Source organism: Bufo gargarizans, chromosome 7, assembly GCF_014858855.1.
Source record: "Bufo gargarizans isolate SCDJY-AF-19 chromosome 7, ASM1485885v1, whole genome shotgun sequence".
Lineage (NCBI taxonomy): Eukaryota > Metazoa > Chordata > Amphibia > Anura > Bufonidae > Bufo > Bufo gargarizans.
This window is the reverse complement of record NC_058086.1, coordinates 75,284,546-75,311,488: the sequence shown is the minus strand read 5'-3', so window position 1 is coordinate 75,311,488 and position 26,943 is coordinate 75,284,546. Positions and strand designations below refer to the sequence as shown.

Sequence of the window (26,943 nt, the reverse complement as noted above, 5' to 3'; positions counted from 1 at the left end):
AAAGTCATAGGCACCAAAAAAATAGTGCCAATCAAACTGTCATTTCATCACGCAAAAATTATACCCTACCTAAGACAATCGCCCAAAAATAAAAATAAACTATGGTTCTCAGACTATGGAGACACTAAAACTATCTGTTTTAAAAGCAGAGAAATAGAAATTTGGAAAGTTGGGAATTTATTTATAAATTTTGGTATTTTTTTTATAAAAATGAAAAATATTGACTGAAATCTACCACTATCATGAAGTACAATGTGTCACAAGAAAACATTCTCAGAATGGCTTGGATAAGTAAAAGCATTCTAAAGTTATTACCACATAAAGTGACACATGTCAAATAAATAAATAAAAAACGGCCTGGTCCTTAAGGTAATAAATGGCAGGGTCCTGAAGGGGTTAATCATCCATTTTTGTTTATTTTATATGCAGACAGATTAAATTTTAATTTTTTGGGAGTTTCAATTTATTCTTGTCTCCACATGTTACCAATTAGTTTTGTTTTTGTGTTGTTGATTATAGTCAAACCAGCATACACGTGATTACTAAACCTATACACAGGATAGCTCCCAATATTATCTGAGAGGCCAAAAAATGTCAGGACTAGGGAAGGGTTCTAAATGAGCCAAAATGTGGTCAGTAGCAGCACCAGCTATCCGGCTACAAGTACAGATATAGCAGGGTCAAACACTTAACTCAAATTTCTTAAACTCATTGTGTTATCTTGAAACAAAAGCCATTGAAAAGCATTTAGTTTAGATAACACAACTCATAAAGCATGAGTGTTAACTCTATTACATCTGTAGTAGGCCACAATTCTCCCTACTGGCTTTGGAAAGGAGCAACATTATTGTTAAGGACAAAGACGATGAGATTGTGGAATGGATGGCTCCGTTCTCCTTTCAGTCGCAGAAGGAAGACATGTACAGGTGAAACTCGAAAAATTTGAATATCGTGCAAAAGTCCATTTATTTCAGTAATGCAAATTAAAAGGAATTGCATTAATGCAGCTTAAAATTAGAATTTTGTGAAAGGGTTCAATATTCTAGGCTCAAAGTGTCACACTCTAGTCAGCTAATTAATACATACCCCCTGAGCAAAGGGTACCTCAAAATTGAGACTTTAGAGTTTCATAAGCTGTAAGCCATAATCATCCAAATTATAACAAATAAGGACTTGAAATATCGCGCTTTATATGTAATGAGTCGATCTCATATGTTAGTTTCACCTTTTAAGTTGCATTACTGAAATAAATGAACTTTGCATGATGATCACATTTTTTCGAGTTTCACCTGTAGATGACTGGACTCCGACACTGTTCTTTGGAGCCAGGGGTCACAACGTTCCTCCTGCTCCTCCTCCTTCCAGCCCCAATATTTCACTGCCCTTTTCCTAGTTGGGCGCCTTGCTTTTTTCCTAAGAAGTGGCAAAAAAAAAAAAACACCACACTCTACGCCGGCATATAGTCAAGAGACTCTCCCTGTTGATGACTTGTGTGAGAGCCGTCAATGTTTGGGCTGCCCTGAGGAGGAGACTGGGGACCCCATGCATAGCTGTGTTGTTGGTGGCGGCAATAGTGGCACCATGCCAGAGTTAAACCCAGTTTGGCTGCCTGTAGCTTTGCGTGAACAACTCCCGTATAGTGCTTTTTCTCCACAAGGCAGGCACACAAAACCACAGAGGTTTGCAAGATCTGCAGGATTTAAATAAGCCATGGCCATTCAAACACACTCAAGGCTACCAGAGGTCTACTGCACCACATGAGGCACACTCACTGGATCCTTTGGGAATGCTGGACAGTTGTATTTTCCCAGTCAGAACAAGTCTGTTCTCCTTTGTCTGGTCCTCTTTGTGACAGCCAACCCGCATCCCCAAGAAATACTAAATCTTTTGTCTTAATCATCATCACCTTCCTTTTCTCCTGCTCAGACTCCTCCTTCTCCTCTGCCCCATTGTGAGTCATCTATACCGGAATATTTAGCCATGAAAAAACTTTTCTCCATCCGCAATTAGCTTGTCTACAAACTGAACCCACACATCGCCATGTTGCCGGTGGTGCACTCGCGTATTGTAAAAGTGCCTTGTACTCTCACAGAGAACGCAGACCACTCCTTGCGATTCTCGCTGTGCGGCAAGCTGCTCTCCACAGTGAATACCTGGAGCAGTTGTTACGGACAGATACAGTCCCCTCATCCACTTATCCTCTCATCCACCTCCTTGTCACCAACATCAGCAGAGCACAGCGTCACTCGCACTACCCCTCCTTCCTATTATATGTGTCAAGTCAAGCATTGCCATGCTGTGTTGTAGCTGATTAGCATGGGTGACAGTAGCCACACCAGTGAGCAGTTGCTAAAGTATATCAAGCAGCAAACATCCCACTGCTTGTCACCCCGCCGACTTAAACTGGTTAGAGTGGTCAGTGACAATGGTTGCAACTTTCTAGCCGCCCTGAACCTGGGGGAAATAACATATGCTTCCTACATGACCTTTTTAAAAGATGCATTGGCTTGCGCAAGGGGCTAGCAATCAGTGATGGCCAGTTAGCAGTGTTCACCCACGAACACATGCAGGCTGCCATCTTAAATCACAAGTCTGGCGATGCACAGGTAAGGACTTACCTATGCATTGCCGGACTTGTGATTTATGATGGCAGCCCGCATGTGTTCGCGGGCGAACACGGCAAACTGGCCATCACTGCTAGCAATGTCCAGGAGACTCTTTTCAAGCATTCTAACATGGTGAGGAACGCTCTCATGGACTTGCAGCATCAGAACGGGCTGCCGCTAATCTGCGACATTCTAACTCTCTGTAATTCAACATTGCACATGCGCAAGTGTCTGTACAAGCAGTGGAAAGCCGTGAACGATTTGGTCATATACCAGACCACCTCAGCAGGGAGCATGTGTTTACAGGTCAAGTAGTGGCAGCTCATGCCATTCATACTGCAGTTGTTCCTTATTCTCCTCCTATGTATTTTTAAAGAGACAATAATGCTCATGTAATAGGTGGTCTGTTTGGGTTGTCGTTGTGGCATCAAACACAGGAGGAGGAAGAAGAACAGCTAACGCATCTTGCTGTGGGGACCCACAATGAGAGACTCCCATGGGGTAGGAGGAGAAGGTCCTGCCACTGGAGGAGTAGTAAGAGGAATCGGAGTTGGAATACCAAGAGGATGATGATGGTAACACCTGCCACAACACCCAGTCGTCACAGTGGGGGGGCAGAGGTGAAAAGACCTGGCTCCTCAGGTACGCTGGCCAGAATGATGACCTGTATGCTTGCTTGCTTGCTTATGCAGTGACAAGCATATCGGTGACATCAAGAAGTCTTATGATTACTGAATAGCCATGCTTTAAGAGCCTCGCTATCAAGGCAAGAATGTTTTCCTCCCTCTTAAAGGGCAGATATATTGTTATAACTAGGAAACACTGTACACAGCTTGCCTCAGTGTCTGAAAGTGAGGCCCCTCTCTGCCACTGCAGAGTCACTCCCTTCCCGCTGCAACTAGCATTAGAAGCCATTTCAGTCTCCTCTACATGGTGGAGTTTTTCCACATGCCACGCCAGGCTGAGACCAATCAGAAAGCCGACAGCACCTGCATGAACACCCAGGTTCAGGCCTACCTACACTTTGTCCATTCTCTGGGGCATACCCTGTTACCTGACCCCATGGATTTCTGGGTAGGCAGATGGAACAGTGGCTGGAACTGCCACAGCACGCTCTCTTTCTTCTATCTTGCCCAGCCTCAAGTGTCATCTCCAAAAGGCTTTTCAGCACTCCGGGGAGCCTGATGACACCCAAACGGACCAGTGTCCAAAACATAACTTTTGTCAAGATGAACTAAGCCTGGATTTGGGAGATTTTTCACACTCCTCTGGCTGAGGCTGATGAATAGATCTGGCCTTGCTGGTGGTGCCCCATCTTGCCACTGTTGCTGACTGCCTGCCTCCATCATACCACCGCAATCATCGTGGCACTGTTGCGACCTGCCAATCATCATGTTTAGTGTGGCTGTTGCCTCCCGTTATGCCACCTCCACCATCTTGCCACTGCTGCGACCTGCCAACCATCATGTTCTGTGCGGTTGCTGCTGCCTCCATCATGCCACCACGTCTATCATGCCACTGATATGTCCTGACGACCATCATATTCCATAAGGCTGCTGCTGCTGCCTCCATCATGTTGATGCCTGCCAGCCAACATGTACCATATGGCTGCTGTTGCAGCTTCTCATTGCTAATCCCCTGCTGCCACCATTATTAACACACAGCATATGCCGTTGCCAACAATACTACTGTTACTACTACTACCCATAGACAGCCGGTCTACTGCCTTGTATGTTCCATGTTATGCTGCTTCTGCTGCAGCTAATATTGTTGCTGCATGCCACTATATCCATACCCTTTCCACATCGACACTGTGGTGCTGCTGCTCCCTATTAAAAGGGAAAAAAAAATTAGGGTCATTTGTAATGAGCCACTTTTTCTTCTGACAATCAGCACTTGTGTGTGTCATATAGGCAGGCATTTTGACCCTGTCGAGGCATAATTTTTGGACACCTCCCCCAAGCCACTTTTTTATTTTTTTATTTTCTAACACTGTGTGTGTTTAAACATCATCTGCCCCTGATAAAGGACCACGGCGTGGTGAGTTTCTAAACACGCTGTATATTAATGCCATCAAACATGGGTTTACCCATAGCTATATGTGTCAGTGTCACTCAGGCATCAATTACTGTTGCATTTGAGAGGTTGGGTAGAGGGAAATAGAAAAAAAATCATAAAAAATAAACTAGTTCTAGGCTAGAGGGGGGGGGGGGGGGTTATATACTAATTTTCAGGGTAATTGGAGCAACTTTGGTTCATCCTGAACCTATTCGGGGCCGAACCGAACTTTTTTCAAATATTCTGCAAACCCGAACCAAATCAAGAGTGGTTCACTCATCTTTAAGGTAGACCTCTCCTGGGCTTGTTTGGACACTGGGATTTTGCAATATTCCCTACTCAATTCCATCACTGGCGAGCTGATCCAGTAACTCATCTATGTGTGGCATCAAACACAGTGATGGCATTCAATTTCCTGCAGTCCCAACAAAAATGGGTTGTTTGATCCTTCTTGGGGATAAGGACTACAGGTTAGCTCCACACACTATGCGACTTCTGGATCATGTCCAGCCTTAACATCTCATCTATCTTTTTCTTCATACAAAAAAAAAAAAAAAACGCACCTATAAGGAGACTCAATAGGCTGATGACCATATTGTGAGGCGGTCTCTAGTGTCCATATGGTAAACTGTGAACTGGGTTCTTCTAGGTTACCCTGTGAAGGTGGATAAGAAAGGGATAAATACCTCCCATAGGTGGGACACCTTGACCATAGATGGTTGTGGGTTGAATTGGGCATCTTCAAGAAATCCTTCCTTCTGCGCTACGGCTACTAGGTTAAATACGCTTTCGTTTTTCTCCTTCTTCTGGATAACTGCAGAGTGGCAGGGCACACGTTTTCCGGTCAACTTGTACTTTGATCATGTTTACATGAAAAACTTTTTCTTGCGATCATGATCGATTTTGACTCCATAGTCCACATAGTTTAGGCGTTGATGAAAGGTTTACGGGCCTTCTCATGCCAACTGACTAGTATCCACACCCTTTGACCTACTTCATAAACTCTTTCCCTGGCATTTTGGTCATACTACCTTTTCTGACTAGCCTACACCTGGACCATGTTTTCATGTACTAGACCTGTTTGCATCCTCTCCCTGAATCTAATCACATAATAAATTACCTCAGGTGTAACATTCTCCCTCCCAGTATTCTTTTATGACATCTAGGGGGCCCTATACTTTCATACAGGGTACTTCTCTGTAAGGGCGACGTCCGTATTGCATCAGTTTTTTTGCGGATGCATTGTAAAACTGCCTGTCCTTGTCTGCAAAACGGACAAGACTAGGACATGTTCAATTTTTTTCATGGAATGGTTCCATATATGGACCTGTAAAAAACGGAATGGAAACGGAAGAAAAATAATTGTGTGCATGAGCCCTAACAATAATATTGGCTCAAAATATATCCACTAAAATATATTTTCTTATGGACATCATAGCAACTTCATACTGCCTTTATCCAACCCATCATAATACTCCTCACATGTGCGTATCAAACATGGGGAGGGGTTAGAGGCAGTATTTAAGGAGTGCCTCATCAAATCCTGTTACAAAGCCCTGATTGAGGTGATATTAACACAAGTGATGCTGGTAAATAGCTTAGTCCAACCTGAGGAAGCACACTATCAAAATATGGATTAGGTCCATTTTTTTTTTTTTTTGTTAAACCTCTTCGGCAGGTTAACCACCTTAGGACCGCCGTACGCAGGATTGCGTCCTGCCGGCGGTCCTGCTCTTCTGGGTGGACGCATATACGCGTCCTCCCGCGAGAGCCGAGATTTCCTGTGAACGCGCGCGCACAGGCACGGAAGGTAAGCGAGTGGATCTCCAGCATGCCAGCGGCGATCGCTCGCTGGCAGGCTGGAGATCCGAATTTTTTAACCCCTAACAGGTATATTAGACGCTGTTTTCATAACAGCGTCTAATATACCTCCTACCTGGTCCTCTGGTGGTCCCTTTTGTTAGGATCGACCACCAGAGGACTCGGGTAGGTAAGTACAGTAGCACCAAACACCACACTACACTACACCCCCCCCCCCGTCACTTATTAACCCCTTATAAACCCCTGATCACCCATGATCACCCCCATATAAACTCCCTGATCACCCCCCTGTCATTGATCACCCCCCTGTCATTGATCACTCCCCTGTAAGGCTCCATTCAGACGTCCGCATGATTTTTACGGATCCATGGATACATGGATCGGATCCGCAAAACACATGCGGATGTCTGAATGGAGCCTTACAGGGGGTGATCAATGACAGGCGGGTGATCACCCATATACACTCCCTGATCACCCCCCTGTCATTGATAACCCCCCTGTAAGGCTCCATTCAGACGTCCGCATGCGTTTTGTGGATCCGATCCATGTATCCATGGATCCGTAAAAAATCCTGCGGATGTCTGAATGGAGCCTTACAGGGGGGGTGATCAGTGACAGGGGGGTGATCACCCTGATTACCCTGATCACCCCCTGTCATTGATAACCCCCCTGTAAGGCTCCATTCAGACGTCCGCATGCGTTCTGTGGATCCGATCCATGTATCCATGGATCCGTAAAAAATCATGCGGATGTCTGAATGGAGCCTTACAGGGGGGGTGATCAGTGACAGGGGGGTGATCACCCTGATTACCCTGATCACCCCCTGTCATTGATAACCCCCCTGTAAGGCTCCATTCAGACGTCCGCATGCGTTCTGTGGATCCGATCCATGTATCCATGGATCCGTAAAAAATCATGCGGATGTCTGAATGGAGCCTTACAGGGGGGGTGATCAGTTACAGGGGGGTGATCACCCTGATTACCCTGATCACCCCCTGTCATTGATAACCCCCCTGTAAGGCTCCATTCAGACGTCCGCATGCGTTCTGTGGATCCGATCCATGTATCCATGGATCCGTAAAAAATCATGCGGATGTCTGAATGGAGCCTTACAGGGGGGGGGGTGATCACCCTGATTACCCTGATCACCCCCTGTCATTGATAACCCCCCTGTAAGGCTCCATTCAGACGTCCGCATGCGTTCTGTGGATCCGATCCATGTATCCATGGATCCGTAAAAAATCATGCGGATGTCTGAATGGAGCCTTACAGGGGGGGGGGGGGGGTGATCAGTGACAGGGGGGTGATCACCCTGATTACCCTGATCACCCCCTGTCATTGATAACCCCCCTGTAAGGCTCCATTCAGACGTCCGCATGCGTTCTGTGGATCCGATCCATGTATCCATGGATCCGTAAAAAATCATGCGGATGTCTGAATGGAGCCTTACAGGGGGGGTGATCAGTGACAGGGGGGTGATTACCCTGATCACCCCCTGTCATTGATAACCCCCCTGTAAGGCTCCATTCAGACGTCCGCATGCGTTTTGTGGATCCGATCCATGTATCCATGGATCCGTAAAAAATCATGCGGATGTCTGAATGGAGCCTTACAGGGGGGGTGATCAATGACAGGGGGGGTGATCAGGGAGTCTATATGGGTTATCACCCCCCCTGTCATTGATCACCCCCCTGTCATTGATCACCCCCCCCCCCCCCCCCTGGTAAGGCTCCATTTAGACATTTTTTTTGGCACAAGTTAGCGGAAATTTTTTGTTTGTTTTTGTTTTTTCTTACTAAGTCTCATATTCTACTAACTTGTGTCAAAAAATAAAATCTCACATGGACGCACCATACCCCTCACGAAATCCAAATGCGTAAACATTTTTAGACATTTATATTCCAGACTTCTTCTCACGCTTTAGAGCCCCTAAAAAGCCAGGGCAGTATAAATACCCCACATGTGACCCCATTTCGGAAAGAAGACACCCCAAGGTATTCCGTGAGGGGCATATTGAGTCCATGAAAGATTGAAATTTTTGTCCTAAGTTAGCGGAAAGTGAGACTTTGTGAGAAAAAAACAAAAAAAAAATCAATATCCGCTAACTTATGCAAAAAAAATAAAAATTCGAGGAACTCGCCATGCCCCTCATTGAATACCTTGGGGTGTCTTCTTTCCAAAGTGGGGTCACATGTGGGGTATTTATACTGCCCTGGCTTTTTAGGGGCCCGAAAGTGTGAGAAGAAGTCTGGGATCCAAATGTCTAAAAATGCCCTCCTAAAAGGAATTTGGGCCCCTTTGCGCATCTAGGCTGCAAAAAAGTGTCACACATGTGGTATCGCCGTACTCAGGAGAAGTTGGGGAATGTGTTTTGGGGTGTCATTTTACATATACCCATGCTGGGTGAGAAAAATATCTTGGTCAAATGCCAACTTTGTATAAAAAAAATGGAAAAAGTTGTCTTTTGCCAAGATATTTCTCACCCAGCATGGGTATATGTAAAATGACACCCCAAAACACATTCCCCAACTTCTCCTGAGTACGGCGATACCACATGTGTGACACTTTTTTGCAGCCAAGGTGGGCAAAGGGGCACCTTTCGGATTTCGCAGGCCATTTTTTACACATTTTGATTGCAAGGTACTTCTTACACATTTGGGCCCCTAAATTGCCAGGGCAGTATAACTACGCCACAAGTGACCCCATTTTGGAAAGAAGACACCCCAAGGTATTCCGTGAGGGGCACGGCGAGTTCCTAGAATTTTTTATTTTTTGTCACAAGTTAGCGGAAAATGATGATTTTTCTTTTTTTTTCTTTTTTCCTTACAAAGTCTCATATTCCACTAACTTGCGACAAAAAATAAAAAATTCTAGGAACTCGCCATGCCCCTCACGGAATACCTTGGGGTGTCTTCTTTCCAAAATGGGGTCACTTGTGGGGTAGTTATACTGCCCTGGCAATTTAGGGGCCCAAATGTGTGAGAAGAACTTTGCAATCAAAATGTGTAAAAAATGCCCTGCAAAATCCGAAAGGTGCACTTTGGAATATGTGCCCCTTTGCCCACCTTGGCAGCAAAAAAGTGTGACACATCTGGTATCGCCGTACTCAGGAGAAGTTGGGCAATGTGTTTTGGGGTGTCATTTTACATATACCCATGCTGGGTGAGAAAAATATCTTGGTCAAATGCCAACTTTGTATAAAAAAATGGGAAAAGTTGTCTTTTGCCAAGATATTTTTCTCACCCAGCATGGGTATATGTAAAATGACACCCCAAAACACATTCCCCAACTTCTCCTGAGTACGGCGATACCAGATGTGTCACACTTGTTTGCTGCCAAGGTGGGCAAAGGGGCACATATTCCAAAGTGCACCTTTTGGATTTCACCGGTCATTTTTTACACATTTTGATTGCAAAGTTCTTCTCACACATTTGGGCCCCTAAATTGCCAGGGCAGTATAACTACGCCACAAGTGACCCCATTTTGGAAAGAAGACACCCCAAGGTATTCCGTGAGGGGCATGGCGAGTTCCTAGAATTTTTTATTTTTTGTCGCAAGTTAGTGGAATATGAGACTTTGTAAGAAATAAATAAATAAATAAAATCATCATCATTTTCTGCTAACTTGTGACAAAAAAATAAAAAGTTCTATGAACTCACTATGCCCATCAGCGAATACCTTAGGGTGTCTACTTTCCGAAATGGGGTCATTTGTGGGGTTTTTCTACTGCCTGGGCATTGTAGAACCTCAGGAATCATGACAGGTGCTCAGAAAGTCAGAGCTGTTTCAAAAAGCAGAAATTCACATTTTTGTACCATAGTTTGTAAATGCTATAACTTGTACCCAAAACATTTTTTTTTGCCCAAACATTTTTTTTTTATCAAAGACATGCAGAACAATTAATTTGGTGAAAAATTTATATATGGATGTTGTTTTTTTTGTAAAATTTTACAGCTGAAAGTGAAAAATGTCATTTTTTTTGCTAAAAAATCGTTACATTTTGATTAATAACAAAAAAAGTAAAAATGTCAGCAGCAATAAAATACCACCAAATGAAAGCTCCATTAGTGAGAAGAAAAGGAGGTAAAATTCATTTGGGTGGTAAGTTGCATGACCGAGCGATAAACGGTGAAAGGAGTGTAGTGCCGAAGTGTAAAAAGTGCTCTGGTCATGAAGGGGGTTTCACCTAGCGGGGCTGAAGTGGTTAAGGTATCCTCAGCCTGACCATGCGAACAGCTTCACCAAGTCTAGGGGTTTTTGAGGAAACTCATATTCCAGTAACAGGTTTTATAAGTGGGATCTCCTGTCTGTGTGAAGTTGTTCTGCTTCCCTGGTTCTTGTTTAGACAGACCTTTTGTCTGTCTTATTTGGGAATAAGACATTGACAATTTTATGGCCAGACACAAAAATGTCAGGAGGGGTTCTATACTGCTATCTATGATACTGCTATCTAAAAAATATTTTTGTATCTAGAACACCAAAGTGGCCTCTCAAGTGGTTCCCTACTTCGAACAGCACCAAATAGCGACGACTGTAACACAGCACCTGTAGGTGGTGAGACCCAACAGCCCATGGTGTCATGCTAAACTGGCTTGGCAATGGGCCTGACCAACCCACAGCAGCAACAGCCACCATGCAACACTGCCCCATGTGAACAGATCTCAGCTCACCTTTTTGTGGTATCAAAATCCAGACTAAGACCCAGCAGGAGACTATATAAAGGTTAATACCTACTTTGTCTCAATTTGATTTCTGAGAAACAAGAATTTAACCTCCTTCATATTAGTTCATATGTGACACTGTTGGGCTACTTTCACACTTGCGTTCAGAGCGGATCCGTCTGAGACGGATCCGCTCATATAATGCAGACTGTGGCTCTGTTCAGAGCGGATCAGTCTGCATTATATTGTAAAAAAAAATTCTAAGTGTGAAAGTAGCCTCAGACGGATCCGTCCAGACTTTACATTGAAAGTTAATGGGGGATGGATCCGTTTGAAAATTGAGCCATAGTGTGTCATATTCAAACGGATCCGTCCCCATTGACTTACATTGTAAGTCTGGACGGATCTGTTTGCCTCCGCACGGCCAGGCGGACACCCGAACGCTGCAAGCAGCGTTCAGGTGTCCGCCTGCTGAGCGGAGCGGAGGCTGAACGCTGCCAGACTGATGCATTCTGAGCGGATCCGCATCCACTCAGAATGCATTAGGGCTGGACGGAAGCGTTCGGGGCCGCTCGTGAGCCCCTTCAAACGGAACTCACAAGCGGAACCCCGAACGCAAGTGTGAAAGTAGCCTAAGAAGTATCCATACAAACTAAACATTTTGGCAGATGCCTTATACCAGTGGACATCGGTCCTGATGAAGAAACCTGTCACTTCTTTCTACAAAGTGAGTATGACTATGCAGGAATCTCACCTGGAAAAGACCTTGATGTTATATCCCAGAACTGGAGGATTGCTATGTCGAGGAATTGTCTCTTTATGCTTTTAGGATGTCAGTAAGTTTACAAATGTAAAGTTGCATTTTACCATATTCTCTTCTGAGGTCACCCTCCTAGGCTTAGTAATAGTTTTGCTCCCATTTTGCTGAACTCAAATCTGAAACATTTTCTACATACGTTAAAGATCCATTACTTTCAAATATTCACAAATCTATCTAAATCTGTGTTAGTGAGCACTTCTCCTTTGCCAAGATAATCCATCCCACCTCACAGGTGTGGCATATCAAGGTGCTGATTGGACAGTATGAATATTGCATCGGTGTGCCTTAGACTGCCCACAATAAAAGGCCACACTGAAACGTGCACAGTTTTGCCTTACTGAGGGGGTCAGAAAATCGGTCAGTATCTGGTGTGGCCACTATTTGCCCAAGGCAGTGCAACACATCTCCATCGCATAGAGTTGTTGATTGTGGCCTGTGGAATCAACAACTCCACTCCTCTTCAATAGCTGTGCGAAATTGCAGAATATTGGCAGGAACTGGAACACGCTGTTGTATACGCCGATCAATGGGTGACATGTCCGGTGGGTATACTGGCCATGCAAGAACTGGGATGTTCTCAGCTTCAAGGAATTTTATACAGATACTTGCAATATGGGGCTGTGCATTATCACAGATGTAGTAGGGGAGAACACCAAAAGACAACAAGAAGGAAGATGAGACACTAGGCCTCACTGCTAGGGAAGATCACAAGGCGCACCCACCAGTGTCTCTCCACCATAAGTGTCAAAGGAAGCAGTACCCTTGTTGGACAGTATGTCCTGAAGTTGAGGACCCCTAGATCTCTCCCTCAGGCGTCTATCAAGATGTACAGCAAGGGACATAGCTGCTTCCAATGACTAAGGATTTTCATGAAAAGCCAATGCGTCCTGCAATCTTTGAGCGACCCTGACAGAATTGGCTACGGAGAGCAGGATCGTTCCACACTGTATCGGTAGCCCACCTCCTAAATTCAGAGCAATAGGTCTCTGCGCAACATTCTCCCTGCCGCAAACCCTGTAACTTGGTCTCTGCCTGAAAGATTCGATCCAGGTCATCGTAGATGAGACCCAAGGCTCTAAAGAATTCATTTTCTGACCGAAGGGACGGTAATCCGGTTGGCAGAGAAAAAGCCACCTTCTGTTCAGGGCAGGCCTGGGACCCACCACCGGAACCAGTAGCCTGTGGACTCTGAATCTGCAAGACCGTTGTGCGGAGCTCTGCTACCTCCAAAGTCAGATTCTGCAGCTGTTCGACCAGTGCAGACATGGTATCCATAGCTGCACAGATCCGAACAAAAAATGGCGGAATAGGCTCTGGATAATGTCACGGATGTAGTAGGGGAGAACACCAAAAGACAACAAGGAGGAAAGACACTAGGCCTTACCGCTAGGGAAGGAAAAGGGTCACCACATACCTATAAAACCCTGCTCCTGGCCCTAACGCCTATCTGTATGGGCACCCCTCAATGGTAGAGATGCCCATGCACAGGAAACTGGAAAACCTCGGATGCCCTAAAGGTAATGACCGGGCAGAGACAACCCGTTCCTTCCGTGGTGAAGGAACCAGCGTCTCGCTGAGGCCTAGTAAACAACCGGGGAAGGGGGGGATGCAAAACCCAACAAGCGGAACACTTAACTTCCGAGGATGATGGATGAACAGGACTTCAACAAGAACCACACTCCAGCTCTTCTATAACCAAATGAAGCTATTCAGAGCAAGGAGTGATGGGTAAAGTCAGACTAAATAGGGAGAGATAAAGATCACATGATCCACACCTGAACAAGAGGTGTGGCCATACTAGCAACACACAAAGTGAAACCAAAAGAGGCTGTCAGATCACTCATGTGCAGTCAGTCTTTCAGACAGTCTAACACCTGTCACAGGTGTGACAGCAACATGAGGTGATGGTCGTGGATAAATGGCAAAACAATGGGCCTCAGTATCCTGTCACTTTATCTCTGTGCATTCAAAATGCCATCAATAAAATGCACCTGTGTTCATTGTTGATACCATAACCCCACCGCCACCATGGGCTACTAGATCCACAACGTTGACGTCAGCAAACCGCTCAGCCACACTACGCCACACACATGTCTGCCATGTGCCCTGAACTGTGAAAACAGTGATTCATCCGTGAATAGAACGCCTCCCCAACATGCCAGACGCCATTGAATGTGAGCATTTGCTCACTCAAGTCTGTTATGACAACTAACTGCAGTCAGGTCCAGACCCTGATGAGGACAACAAGCATGCAGATGAGCTCCCCTGAGACTGTTTCTGACAGTTTGTGCAGAAATTCTTTGGGTACACAAACAGATTGTTGCTGCAGCTGTCCGGGTGGCTGGTCTCAGACGATCATGGAGGTGAACATGCTTCATGTGGAGCTCCTGGGCTGGTGTGGTTACACGTGGTCTGCGGTTGTGAGGCCGGTTAAATGTACTGCCAAATTCTCTGAAACTCCTTTTGGAGACTGCTTATGGTTAGAGAAATTAACATTCATTGCACGGGCAACAGCTTTGGTAGACATTCCTGCAGTCAGTGTGCCAATTGCACGCTCCCTCAAACGTTGCAACATCTTTCGCATTGTGCTGTGTGATCAAACTGCAAATTTCAGAGTGTCCTTTTATTGTGGGCAGTCTAAGGCACACCTGTGCAATATTCATGCTGTCTAATCAGCAGCTTGATATGCCACACCTGTGAGGTGGGATGGATTATCTCGGCAAAGAAGTGCTCACTAACACAGATTTAGATAGATTTTTGAATATTTGAGTATTTGGGTCTTTTGTGTATGTAGAAAATGTTTCAGATGTTTGAGTTCAAGTCATGAAAAATGGGAGCAAAACTGAAAGTGTTATTTATATTTTTGTTCAGTGTAGAAACTCCCCCAAGACCTCATCTATCTCCCTTTTGGTACAACCTGTTGAGGCAGATCTGCGTAAATATAAGTGACTCTGGTTAAATTCTCTAATTTGGGATCCCTGGCTTAATATCATTATAATAGACAACATGCTATAGAAGCAACCAGATAAGAAGCAACAAATACATCAGTATAATTTCCTTTATTAAACCTATATAAACTGACCTATCAGGGCCCCAGGTATAAAGATATTGATCCTACAAAAACCACATGTATACCCAAATCATACAGAATCAAATACCTTATTTTTCGCTTTATAAGACGCACCCCAGGTTTAAGAGGAGGAAAATAAGAAAAAAATATTTTTCATCAGACCTCATGTCAGATCCTCAGATCAGGCCCCCGTAAATATCAGGACATCAGATCAGGCCCCCGTAAATATCAGGACATCAGATCAGACCCCCGTAAATATCAGGACATCAGATCAGGCCCCCGTAAATATCAGGAAATCAGATCAGGCCATTACATCTGACCACCTTATCAGGACATCACATCAGCCCTCCATGTCAGACCCCCATCAGATCAGCCTTCAATGTTAGACCCCCATCAGACCTTGGATCAGCCCACATTATTAGACCTCAGATCAGCCCTTAATGTTAGGCCCCATCAGACCTCAGATCAGATTGAAATAAAAATCTCCTCTTACCTATCCTGTGCCTCGGCTTCTCTTCACCCCTGGCAAAAGTTGCGCTCCCCTGTCTTCCTGGCCAGCCTTGCTCTGTCACCTGACTGCATGCAGCGTCAGGTCATAGTGTACGCGGTCAGGACAGTGAAGCGCCGGCCCCAGCAAGGAAGACCGCGGAGGGTGAGTACTATAAGCGCTTGCGGTCTTCGCTCCCAGCTCCCGGCACCTAATTCATACTAGTGAGCGCTTCCATAATGGAAGCACTCACTAGTATTTGCTTTATAAAACACACGGCCATTTTTCCCCCACTTTGGGTGTGTGTGCGTCTTATAAAGCGAAAAATACGTTAATCATAAAATAACTATTCCTTTATTTCATCATCATATTAATATTAAAACTGTAGGATAGAGTCCACATAAAGGTGCAATAAATACTTAAGTGAGGGACCACTGGAAAAAGGCTAGCAACATTTCTCTCCACATCAAGGCAGACAAGAATCCATAGTAATGTATCAACAACTCATTACTCTCATAACCGAGGTTATCTTAGTAGTAAAATAGTTTTAACATTTGTCCAACCATAAGACTTAACATATAAACCATGTGCAAACTCAAAGTACAAACCGGATTCCAAAAAAGTTGGGACACTATACAAATCGTGAATAAAAACTGAATGCAATGATGTGGAGGTGCCAACTTCTAATATTTTATTCAGAATAGAACATAAATCACGGAACAAAAGTTTAAACTGAGAAAATGTACCATTTTAAGGGGAAAATATGTTGAATCAGAATTTCATGGTGTCAACAAATCCCCAAAAAGTTGGGACAAGGCCATTTTCACCACTCTATGGCATCTCCCCTTCTTCTTGCAACACTCAACAGACATCTGGGGACCAAGGAGACCAGTTTCTCAAGTTTAGAAATAGGAATGCTCTCCCATTCTTGTCTAATACAGGCCTCTAACTGTTCAATCGTCTTGGGCCTTCTTTGTTGCACCTTCCTCTTTATGATGCGCCAAATGTTCTCTATAGGTGAAAGATCTGGACTGCAGACTGGCTATTTCAGTACCCGGATCCTTCTTCTACGCAGCCATGATGTTGTGATTGATGCAGAATGTGGTCTGGCATTATCTTGTTGAAAAATGCAGTGTCTTCCCTGAAAGATATGACCTCTGGATGGGAGCATATGTTGTTCTAGAACCTGAATATATTTTTCTGCATTGATGGTGCCTTTCCAGACATGCAAGCTGCCCATGCCACATGCACTCATGCAACCCCATACCATCAGAGATGCAGGCTTCTGAACTGAGCATTGATAACAACTTGGGTTGTCCTTGTCCTCTTTGGTCCGGATGACATGGCGTCCCAGATTTCCAAAAAGAACTTCGAATCGTGACTCGTCTGACCACAGAACAGTCTTCCATTTTGCCACACTCCATTTTAAATGATCCCTGGCCCAGTGAAAACGCCTGAGCTTGTGGATCTTGCTTAGAAATGGCTTCTTCTTTGCACTGTAGCGTTTCAGCTGGCAACAGCGGATGGCACGATGGATTGTGTTCACTGACAATGGTTTCTGGAAGTATTCCTGAGCCCATTCTGTGATTTCCTTTACAGTAGCATTCCTGTTTGTGGTGCAGTGTCGTTTAAGGGCCCGGAGATCACGGGCATCCAGTATGGTTTTACGGCCTTGACCCTTACTCACAGAGATTGTTCCAGATTCTCTGAATCTTCGGATGATGTTATGCACAGTTGATGATGATAGATGCAAAATCTTTGCAATTTTTCGCTGGGTAACACCTTTCTGATATTGCTCCACTATCTTTCTGCGCAACATTGTGGGAATTGGTGATCCTCTACCCATCCTGGCTTCTGAGAGACACTGCCACTCTGAGAAGCTCTATTTATACCCAATCATGTTGCCAATTGACCTAATTAGTGTTAATTGGTCTTCCAGCTCTTCGTTCTGCTCAAATTTACTTTTTCCAGCCTCTTATTGCTACTTGTCCCAACTTTTTGGGGATTTGTTGACACAGTGAAAATTTAAATCAACGTATTTTTCCTTTAAAATGATATATTTGCTCGGATTAAACGTTTGATCTGTCATCTACGTTCTATTACAAATAAAATATAGACATTTGCCATTTCCACATCATTGCATTCAGTTTTTATTCACAATTTGTTTAGTGTCCCAACTTTTTTGGAATCCGGTTTGTACATCTGGCATACCAGTGTCCCCCACTCACCCAACGCATTTCACCAACAGTCTTCGTCAGGGGAATTTCCCTTATTATATTAATTTCTTTATTCTATTCATTGTATGATACTTGTCTATTACTTGTCAATGGAATTTGACTTGTATTATTTGGTGCTGGACTGGTTCAAACTTAACCTGAAAATGCAAAAATAACATGTATTGCTTTTAATGTTCTGTTCTAGAATCTTGGATTGACTGGATTTTTCCGTGGAGGCATGCCTCGAGCTTTGCGCAGAACTCTAATGGCAACAATGGCGTGGACAGTATACGAACAAATGATGGATAAAATGGGACTTAAGTCTTGATCAAACCCTGTGACCAATAGTAACTGAAACGCATGCAATAACTGGACATTTTAGATCACAGTAAACCCATCTGCTTGAAGGCTTGCAAATGTTAATGGTTTTCAACAGTAATTACAATAAAAATAGCCTATAAAATAATAGTGAGTGTGAGCCAACATCAAAACAGCTTTTTTCTTGTCTGTATATAAGCTATTTTAGCACAGCAATTTAGTCTCCAATGTGATGCTTTAGGTCAGTGGTCAGTAACTCATCAACCGTGTCAGCAGGTGCTGAGTAGACAATAGCAGCAGGTTCAGTTAGTTACTGCACAATACATTTATTCTGATGTGCTGACTGAAAATGGAGTGAGCTTCTCTGCTCTAGCACCAGTGCATCACAGACTTTCTAGTACCTCAGAATGCGCAAGCCGGCGGTTGTTCACAGCGCTGTGGAGGAAGATAAGACAGCAGTAGGAAAGAAAAGTCTCTTTGGTTTGCTGGAGGCTGTTGGATAATGTGGCTTGTCATGAGGGAGGGCTCTAGAGGGGCTGCTGTGACCAATTACCTGGGGTAAGTGGAGTTATAGTTTTCCCAAATCTAATAAACCCTTTTGGTGTATGATTTAACAAAACAAAAAATACCAGACTGTATAGATTTCTATTCAAAATTTGGAAGCTGTGATGTCTGTGGGTATCACCCAGCTCAATTGAATATTTTGCCTATTTCAATATATCCTACATTTTTTTTTATTATACAAAGTTTTTCAGCAAACTTCAAAAGATGTTACCATAAGCAAGTACATTAAAGCTGGGCTCCCTCATTCATTTTGTATGCAGTATTTGAAGCCAAAGCCAGAAACAAATCAGAAATGAAGCACTAAGGCCACCTGCAGACGATTGTGGCTGAATGTACATAAGATCCAAACAAATTTCCATGCAGATTTATGTGCGTTTCTGCAATACATCCACACCAAAAAAACACAATTTCTAATTGACGATTAGATGCGGTTTTGCTGCAGATCTCACCCATCATTGGAAAAGGATGACATCCTCCGCTAAAACCACAAACATAATTGACATACTGCAAACTTGGAAATCTGCACGGCAGGTCAATTTCCGCACAGAAAAAAATGTATATACATAACATTTATGTAATCTCATACACTTTGCTGGTATTGTACAAGAGTAGTTTTTCAGGCTTTTCTGCAACTGAAAATATATTTAAAGGCTATGTACACCTTTTGGCGGCAATTTTTGATTATGATTGCATTTTACTAATTTTTGTTAAAATTCATATTTTCAATTGGTCTTTATTAAAAATATTGAGCCATTTTGTCACAAGGAGTTAAAGGGGTTGTCCGAGTTTAGAGCTGAACCTAGACATACCCAGATTTTCACCCAGGCAGCCCCCCAATATGAACATCAGAGCATTTGAAAGCAAAGGCTTTTTTTTTTAGGAAATCTGTTGATGTCCTGGGCTCCCAGAGGGACTGCTAGGCGGAGGCTACTGCCCAGCAGTGAGCCTGGTGACGTCACCGGCACTAATGGGCGGTCTTTAGCGCTGCCCCACCTGTAAAAGGGATAGGGCAGCACTAATGTCCGCCCATCACAGCAGGTGACATCGCCAAATACACTGCTGGGCAGAAGCTTCGGCTGCTCATGTCAGAGGCACCAAAGGGGTGAAAATGGGGATATGTCCGGGTTCATCTAGACAGCTGGTAACAAAAGTGAGTACACCCCTAAGTGAAAATGGCTAAATTGTGCCCAAAGTGTCAATATTTTGTGTAGCCAACATTATTTTTCAGCATTGGCTGAAACTCTCTTGTGCATGAAGTTCATTAGAGCTCCACAGGTTGCCACTGGAATCCTCTTCCACTCCTCCATGAAGACATCATGGAGCTTGTGGACGTTAGAGACCTTACACTCCTCCACCTTCTGTTTGAGAATGCCCCACAGATGCTCAATAGGGTTTAGGTTTGAAGACATGCTTGGCCAGTCCAGCACCTTTGCCCTCAGTTTCTTTAGCAAGGCAGTGGTCGTCTTGCAGGTGTGTTTGGGGTCCTAATCATGTTGGAATACAGCCCTACGTCCCAGTTTCCGAAAGGAGGCTCTGCTTCAGTATGTCACAGTACATGTTGACATTCATGGTTCCCTCAATGAACTGTAGCTCCCCACAGCCAGCAGCACTCATGCAGACCCAAACCATGACACTCCCACCATCGTGCTTGACTGTAGGCAAGACACACTTGTAATCCTCACCTGGTTTCCGCCACACACGTTTGATACCATCTGACCCAAATAAGTTTATATTGGTATCATCAGACCACAGGGCTTTTTTGTGCATCATCTTTCAAAGAGGCTTCCTTCTGGGATGACAACCATGCAGACCAATTTGATGCAGAGTGCGGCGTATTGTCTGAGCACTGACAGGCTGATCCCCCACCCCTTAAACCTCTGCAGCAATACTGGCAGCACTCATATGTCTATTTTGAAAAGACAACCTCTGGATATGACTTCTTTGATCGACTATGGCGAGGCCTGTTCTGAGTGGAAACTGTCTTGTGAAACTGCTGTATGGTCTTAGCCACTGTGCTGCAGCTTACTTTCAGGGTAGTTGGCAATCTTCATATAGCCTCGGCCATCTTTATGTAGAGCAACAATTTTATATATATATATATATATATATATATATATAAATATAATATACATTTTATTTTATTTTTTTTTCAGATCCTCAAAGAGTTCCTTGCCATGAGGTGCAATGTTGATCTTCCAGTGACCAGTATGAGAGAGAGTGAGAACACCAAATTTAACACACGTGCTCCCCATTCACACCTGAGACCTTGTGACTAGGGTTGTTGCGGGTATCGAAAAATCGATACCCAATCGATACTTTTTTACAAGTATCGATTCGGTACTGTGATTTGCACTTTTTCGATACTGGGCTGCGCAGCCCATTATCTCCTATGACACAACATGGCGCTCCGCCAGAAAGACAGTGGAGAAGGCGGGAGAGGGAGAAGGAGGGAGGGATTCCCTCCCTCCTATGACGCTGCCGCCGCTGAGCCCAATGGAGTAAGCGGGCTCTGAAGATGCCTGCATCACTGCCACCAATGACTGTGCGTTTAATTAAAGGAGGAGGAGGGACGGGGGAGGTAATAAACTGCTGCGCCGTCTGACTCTGAGACGAGTGAGCGCTGAGCTCAGCGAACGGCACCAGCGGCAGCGGAGCAGCCTCCTCCTTCGTCCTGAGTCACTCACACTTGTCTTGTGTGCTGCGCCGTCTGACTGAGACGAGTGAGCGCTGAGCTCAGCGAACGGCACCAGCGGCAGCGGAGCAGCCTCCTCCTCCGTCCTGACTCCTAACTGAGTCACTCACGTTTGTCTTGTGTGCTGCGCCGTCTGACTGAGACGAGTGAGCGTCAGCCCGAGCCCCAGAGTCAGTGAGACTGAAAAGCAGCCAGCCCAGCATAGCAGGTACCTAGCCTAGCCCACAGCCAGACCCAGTGCAAGAGTGATGATTAGCCTGCCTCAAAATAAAGGCAGGCAAAAACCATATCTATAAGGAAGACAGCCAGCAAGATTTGGGGTTAATGTGACTCATTAACCCCAATCTTGCCACTACCCATGTTTTAAACATGATGGGGGTCACTTATTTTTAATGTCAGGCTGGGCGCATGCTTTTGGAGTCTTTGGCATGGACCCCATGTGCCTCACATTAATAGTAAGTGACCCCCAAAGTACCATCTAAGGCTACTTTCACACTTGCGTTTGAACGGATCCGATCATATTAATGCAGACGGAGGCTCCGTTCAGTACGGATCCGTCTGCATTAATAACTTAGAAAAATTTATAAGTGCGAAAGTAGCCTGAGCGGATCCGTTCAGACTTTCAATGTAAAGTCAATGGGGGACGGATCCGCTTGAAGATTGAGCCATATGGTGTCATCTTCAAGCGGATCCGTTCCCATTGACTTCCATTAAAAGTCTGGACGGATCCGCACGGCCAGGTGGACAGCTGAACGCTGCAAGCAGCGTTCAGCTGTCCGCCTGTCCGTGCGGAGGCGAGCGGAGCGGAGGCTGAACGCCGCCAGACTGATGCAGTCTGAGCGGATCCGCATCCATTCAGACTGCATCAGGGCTGGACGGAAGCGTTCTGCTCGGCTCGTTAGCTCCTTCAAACTAAGACTACTTTCACACTTGTGTCTGAGGCGGATCCGCTCATATAATGCAGACGGTGGCTCCGTTCAGAATGGATCCGTCTGCATTATATTGTTAACAAAAATTCTAAGTGTGAAAGTAGCTTCAGACGGATCCGTCCAGACTTTTACATTGAAAGTCAATGGGGGACGGATCCGTTTGAAGATTGAGCCATATTGTGTCATCTTCAAACGGATCCGTCCCCATTGACTTCCATTGTAAGTCTGGACGGATCCGCACGCCTCCACACGGCCAGGCGGACACCCGAACGCTGCAAGGAGCGTTCGGGTGTCCGCCTGCTGAGCGGAGCGGAGGCTGAACGCTGCCAGACTGATGCATTCTGAGCGGATCCGCATCCACTCAGAATGCATTGGGGCTGGACGGAAGCGTTCGGGGCCGCTTGTGAGCCCCGTTTGAACCACCCGAACGCTAGTGTGAAAGTAGCCTAAGGGGGGAAATAGTTATTAAATAAAAAGTGTAAAAAAAACCCCCACCAAAATATGAAGTATAAATGACCCCCTTTTCCCAATTTCACATATATAAAATATATAAATAATAAACATATTACATATCGCCACGTCAGAAAAGTCCAAACTATTAAAATATAAAAAAAAAATCTAGGTGGTGAACGCCGGAACAGAAAAAAATTAATAAAAACTGCGCGATTCGCCATTTTTAAACATGTGGAATGCACGTGGCTTTTTTGGTTTATTTTTTTCGCGTGGTATCGAATGGTATCGAGTATCGCAATACTTTTTCATGGTATCGAAACCGAATCAAAAATTTGGTATCGCAACAACTCTACTTGTGACACTAACGAGTCATATGACACCAGAGAGGGAAAATGGCCAATTGGGCACAATTTGGCCATATTCACTTAGGGATGAACTTCCTTTTGTTGCCAGCGGTTTAGACATTAATGACTGTGTGTTGAGGTATTTTGAGGGCACACCAAATTTACACTGTTATACAAGCTATACACTGACTACTTTACATTGTATCATAGTGTCATATCTTCAGTGTTGTCCCACGAAAAGATATAATAAAATATTTACAAAAATGTGAGGGGTATAATGAAATTATATGGAAAAGATTCCATATTTTTTTTATAAATACCACTTGTACTTATTTTGAGCTAAAAAAAAAATTTCAACACAATAATAAAAAAAATTGCCACCAAAGGTGCACATAGACTTTAACATTCACACATTTCCCTATTGTTCCGGTGTTAACTCAGTACCAAGTATAGTAGCTCTCAAGACTCGCCAGTTACAGCAATAGACCTCTACCATACTAAAGTTGCATATGTCTGCTTTAAAGCCCACGCACACAGCAATATTAAAATTATGCGAGTCTGTGAAAAATGATTGTTTATCCCTCAGTTTGCTTCAGTGTTTTCAGTAATTCAGCATTTATTTTTTTCGCTCTGATGTCATTTTTCATGCTTCTGAAAAAAACTGAACAATAACACACAGCATCTCCTAAGGCTACTTTCACACTAGCATTTTTGCTGGATCTGTTAGGGCTCAGCAAAAACACTTCCATTACTGATGATACAACCATCTTCATCTATTATGAACGGATTTGGTTGTATTATCTTTAACATAGCAAGACAGATCTGTCATGAACTCCATTGAAAGTCAATGGGGGACGGATCAGTTTTCTGTTGTGTCAGAGAAAACTGATCCGTCGCTATTGACTTGCATTGTGAGTCATGACGGATCCGTCTTGCTCCGCATTCCATGACGGAAATCAAACTGCGGTTTGCTCTCTAGGATGGGAAGGCGACCAAATGGAATGCTTTTTGAAGCATTATGTTCTGTTCAGTTACGTTTTGCCTCCCATTGACAATGAATGGGGACAAAACTTTCGTTTTTGAATGGGGAAAAACGTTTTTTTCTGGTATTGAGACCCTATGACGGATCTCAATACCGGAAAATAGAAACGCTAGTGTGAAAGTAGCCTAACAACCATTATTGATAAACAGAATGTCCGTCGGTGTAGTTCACTTTTTTATCATTGACCCATTGACTTGAATGGGTAAATCCTGCATGGTTGAATAGGCAAGCCTTGTATTTGGTTGTATATTTTTTACGCAGACCCATTACATTTCTATGGGATCTTTCTTGAGTCTACAAAATGTAAAAGAACATGCTGCGTAGACTGATCTTGCATGATCTTAACCTCTTTCCTTTCTCTTAAACCATTTGCTCCCAGCGATATGGTCACAGGGCCTGCCAGCTGCAAAGGCATATGTCAGTATAATACATATCACAATGCATTACAATACACTAGTTATTGCAATGCATTGTATAAAGGATCAGACCCTCAAAAGTTGAAGTCCCCTAGTGAGACTAGTGAGACAGAAATAAAAAGTTTAAAAAGGAAACTTTCAAGTGAAAAAAAAAACAGGAAAGGGGTGTTTTTTTTTTTTACTTGAAAGTTTCTTTTTTTTAAACTTGACATGAGGCTTTTTACAATAGAAATGATAAAAAAAATTAGGTATCTATATAAATGGCACACAATCTACCCCATTTTAACATTGTAAATAAAATAAACATGCTGCTAATATATATATATATATATATATATATATATATATAGTTCACAAAAAGTTAGGGATATTTGGCTTGTGAGTGAAATTTCAGGAGGAACCTAAAATACACTCCTACAGATGTGTTCAATGTTTCAATTCTTTTTGCACATCTTGCTGTTTTCAAACAAGGAGATTAAAGGCAAAATTCACAACAACTATTCAATCCATGAATCGCCCAAATAAATTCCCTGGTTCAATTAGAACTGGTATTAAAACAGTCCTCCTCATCATGCTGTTCACATTTTGACAGCATGAGACCAAGGCGACACCTAACAATTAATCAACAGTACCTCACCATTGCGAGGCTCCAAGCAGGATGTTCTCAGATGGAAGTGGCCACTGAGCTTAGAGTGTCACAGAGTTTCATCAGCAGGTTGCAACGGAGATACTGGAAGATCACAGAAAGGCACAGAATCACCTCTTTTGACCTCCCACACTGACAGCTTCATTGTGAACAATGCCCTGTGGAACTCCAGGCACATTTAAGGGAGGTAAGAGGCATCCAAGTGTCATGTCAGACCATTCAGAACCATTTACATCAGTGTGGTCTGTGTGCTAGATCAGGCATGCTCAACCTGCGGCCCTCCAGCTGTTGTAAAACTAAAACTCCCACAATGCCCTGCTGTAGGCTGATAGCTGTAGGCTGTTCAGGCATGCTAGGAGTTGACGTTTTGCAACAGCTGGAGGGCCACAGGGTAAGCATGCCTGTGCTAGATGAACCTGCAAAGGTACCTGACCACAGGCCTCATCTTGCGTGGGCCAGGAACAAGGAACCAATAGTCCTCAGTGCTGTTCACTGATGAAAGTCGATTCACTCTGAGCAGGAATGATGGCCGCCAAAGTTGTTGGAGACGTCAAGGAGAGCGCTATGCATCACCAGCTGAGTCTTTGGAATCAGCTGAGTCGCTGTGTAGAGGCTCGTAACTCTTTACCCCAAAACCTCAATGACCAGAGTGCCACCCTGCAATAAAGTGGGATGCCATACCTTTGCAGACAATACGTCAACTTGTGAACAGCATGAGATGTCGTCAACTGTAATTGATGCTCACGGCCACATGACAAGTTTTTGAGACATTGACCATTTCTGTGGGGTTTTTTGTTTCAATAAATTGTTTGAGATGAGGAAATCACCATTACATGCTTCTACTTAAACGCCCTACTTTCATGATATATCATCATTGTAGTGTGAACTTTTCTATACATTTTACCCCAATATCCCTAACTTTTTGTGGTTAGTTTGTGTGTGTGTGTGTGTGTGTGTGTGTGTGTGTGTGTGTGTATATAACAGTGGCGATCAAAATTGGAAAACAACATACAATATCCAAAATATCAAGGTCATAGTGTGGTCCTATATGATTATATTCTAACATGAGAAACTAGTAGTATTTTAAGAATATTTCATAAATTGTATTTATTCTGAAGCAGAGAATAAAAATGTAAATGAGATAATTGAAAAATTAGAGATCACTTTCAGATACCTGCAAGTTATTGGTGTTAATCTGGCAACTGGTGTTAATTTCCTTAATAATCTGACAAACCCTATTTAACTGACAACCTAACTTTTTAGTTTTCACTGAGTGTGCCATTCCAAAGTGACTGAAACCCTCCAGCAGCAGGTTGTCCAGATGAAGGCCAAAGCGGTGACCCTATCAGCCATAGCAAGTGAAGTTGGTCATTCAAAGTCTGTGATTTCTAGAATAATATCACATCTTTACAACATCACAAACTCATTCAAGTCCCCCCAAGAAGGCTAGTTGCCCCTCGAAAGACAAATGCAAGAGAGGACAGGATAATGCAGAGAATCTCCGTGGGTAATTGTTTCAACACTGCAGCTAGAATTGCTTGCCGTTTCAGCACTGAAAAGGATAAGGATCTGTTTCGTCATACAGTGTCTCGACGTTTAAGAGCATTTGGACTGAAATCCCACTCTGCAGTGACCAAACCTCTCATTAGCAGAAAGAATCAAAAGGCTAGACTCACCTTTGCTGAGGAGCATGTTGTATGGACAGAGGAGAAGTGGTCCAGAGTTCATTTTAGTGATGAAAGCAAGTTTAATTTATTTGGGTCTGATGGGAAACATGTACGTCGACAAAATGGGGAAAGA

At 43.9% G+C, this 26,943-nt stretch overlaps 1 protein-coding gene across 4 annotated transcripts in view; it reads left to right on the top strand.

The window, feature by feature from the left end:
• The window catches only part of SLC25A38 (solute carrier family 25 member 38), a 215,971-nt gene that overhangs the window by 173,887 nt on the left and 15,141 nt on the right, over positions 1-26,943 (top strand). For 2 of the 4 annotated variants that reach the window (XM_044300416.1, XM_044300420.1), the window contains one exon: positions 17,945-18,205. The exons of 1 other annotated variant lie outside the window; for it this stretch is intronic. The gene's annotated coding sequence lies outside the window, so the exon portion shown is untranslated. Of the gene's footprint in view, positions 1-10,958; positions 11,208-17,944; positions 18,206-26,943 lie in introns of those variants that run through there. One more of the 4 variants, XM_044300417.1, reaches the window with a different exon arrangement.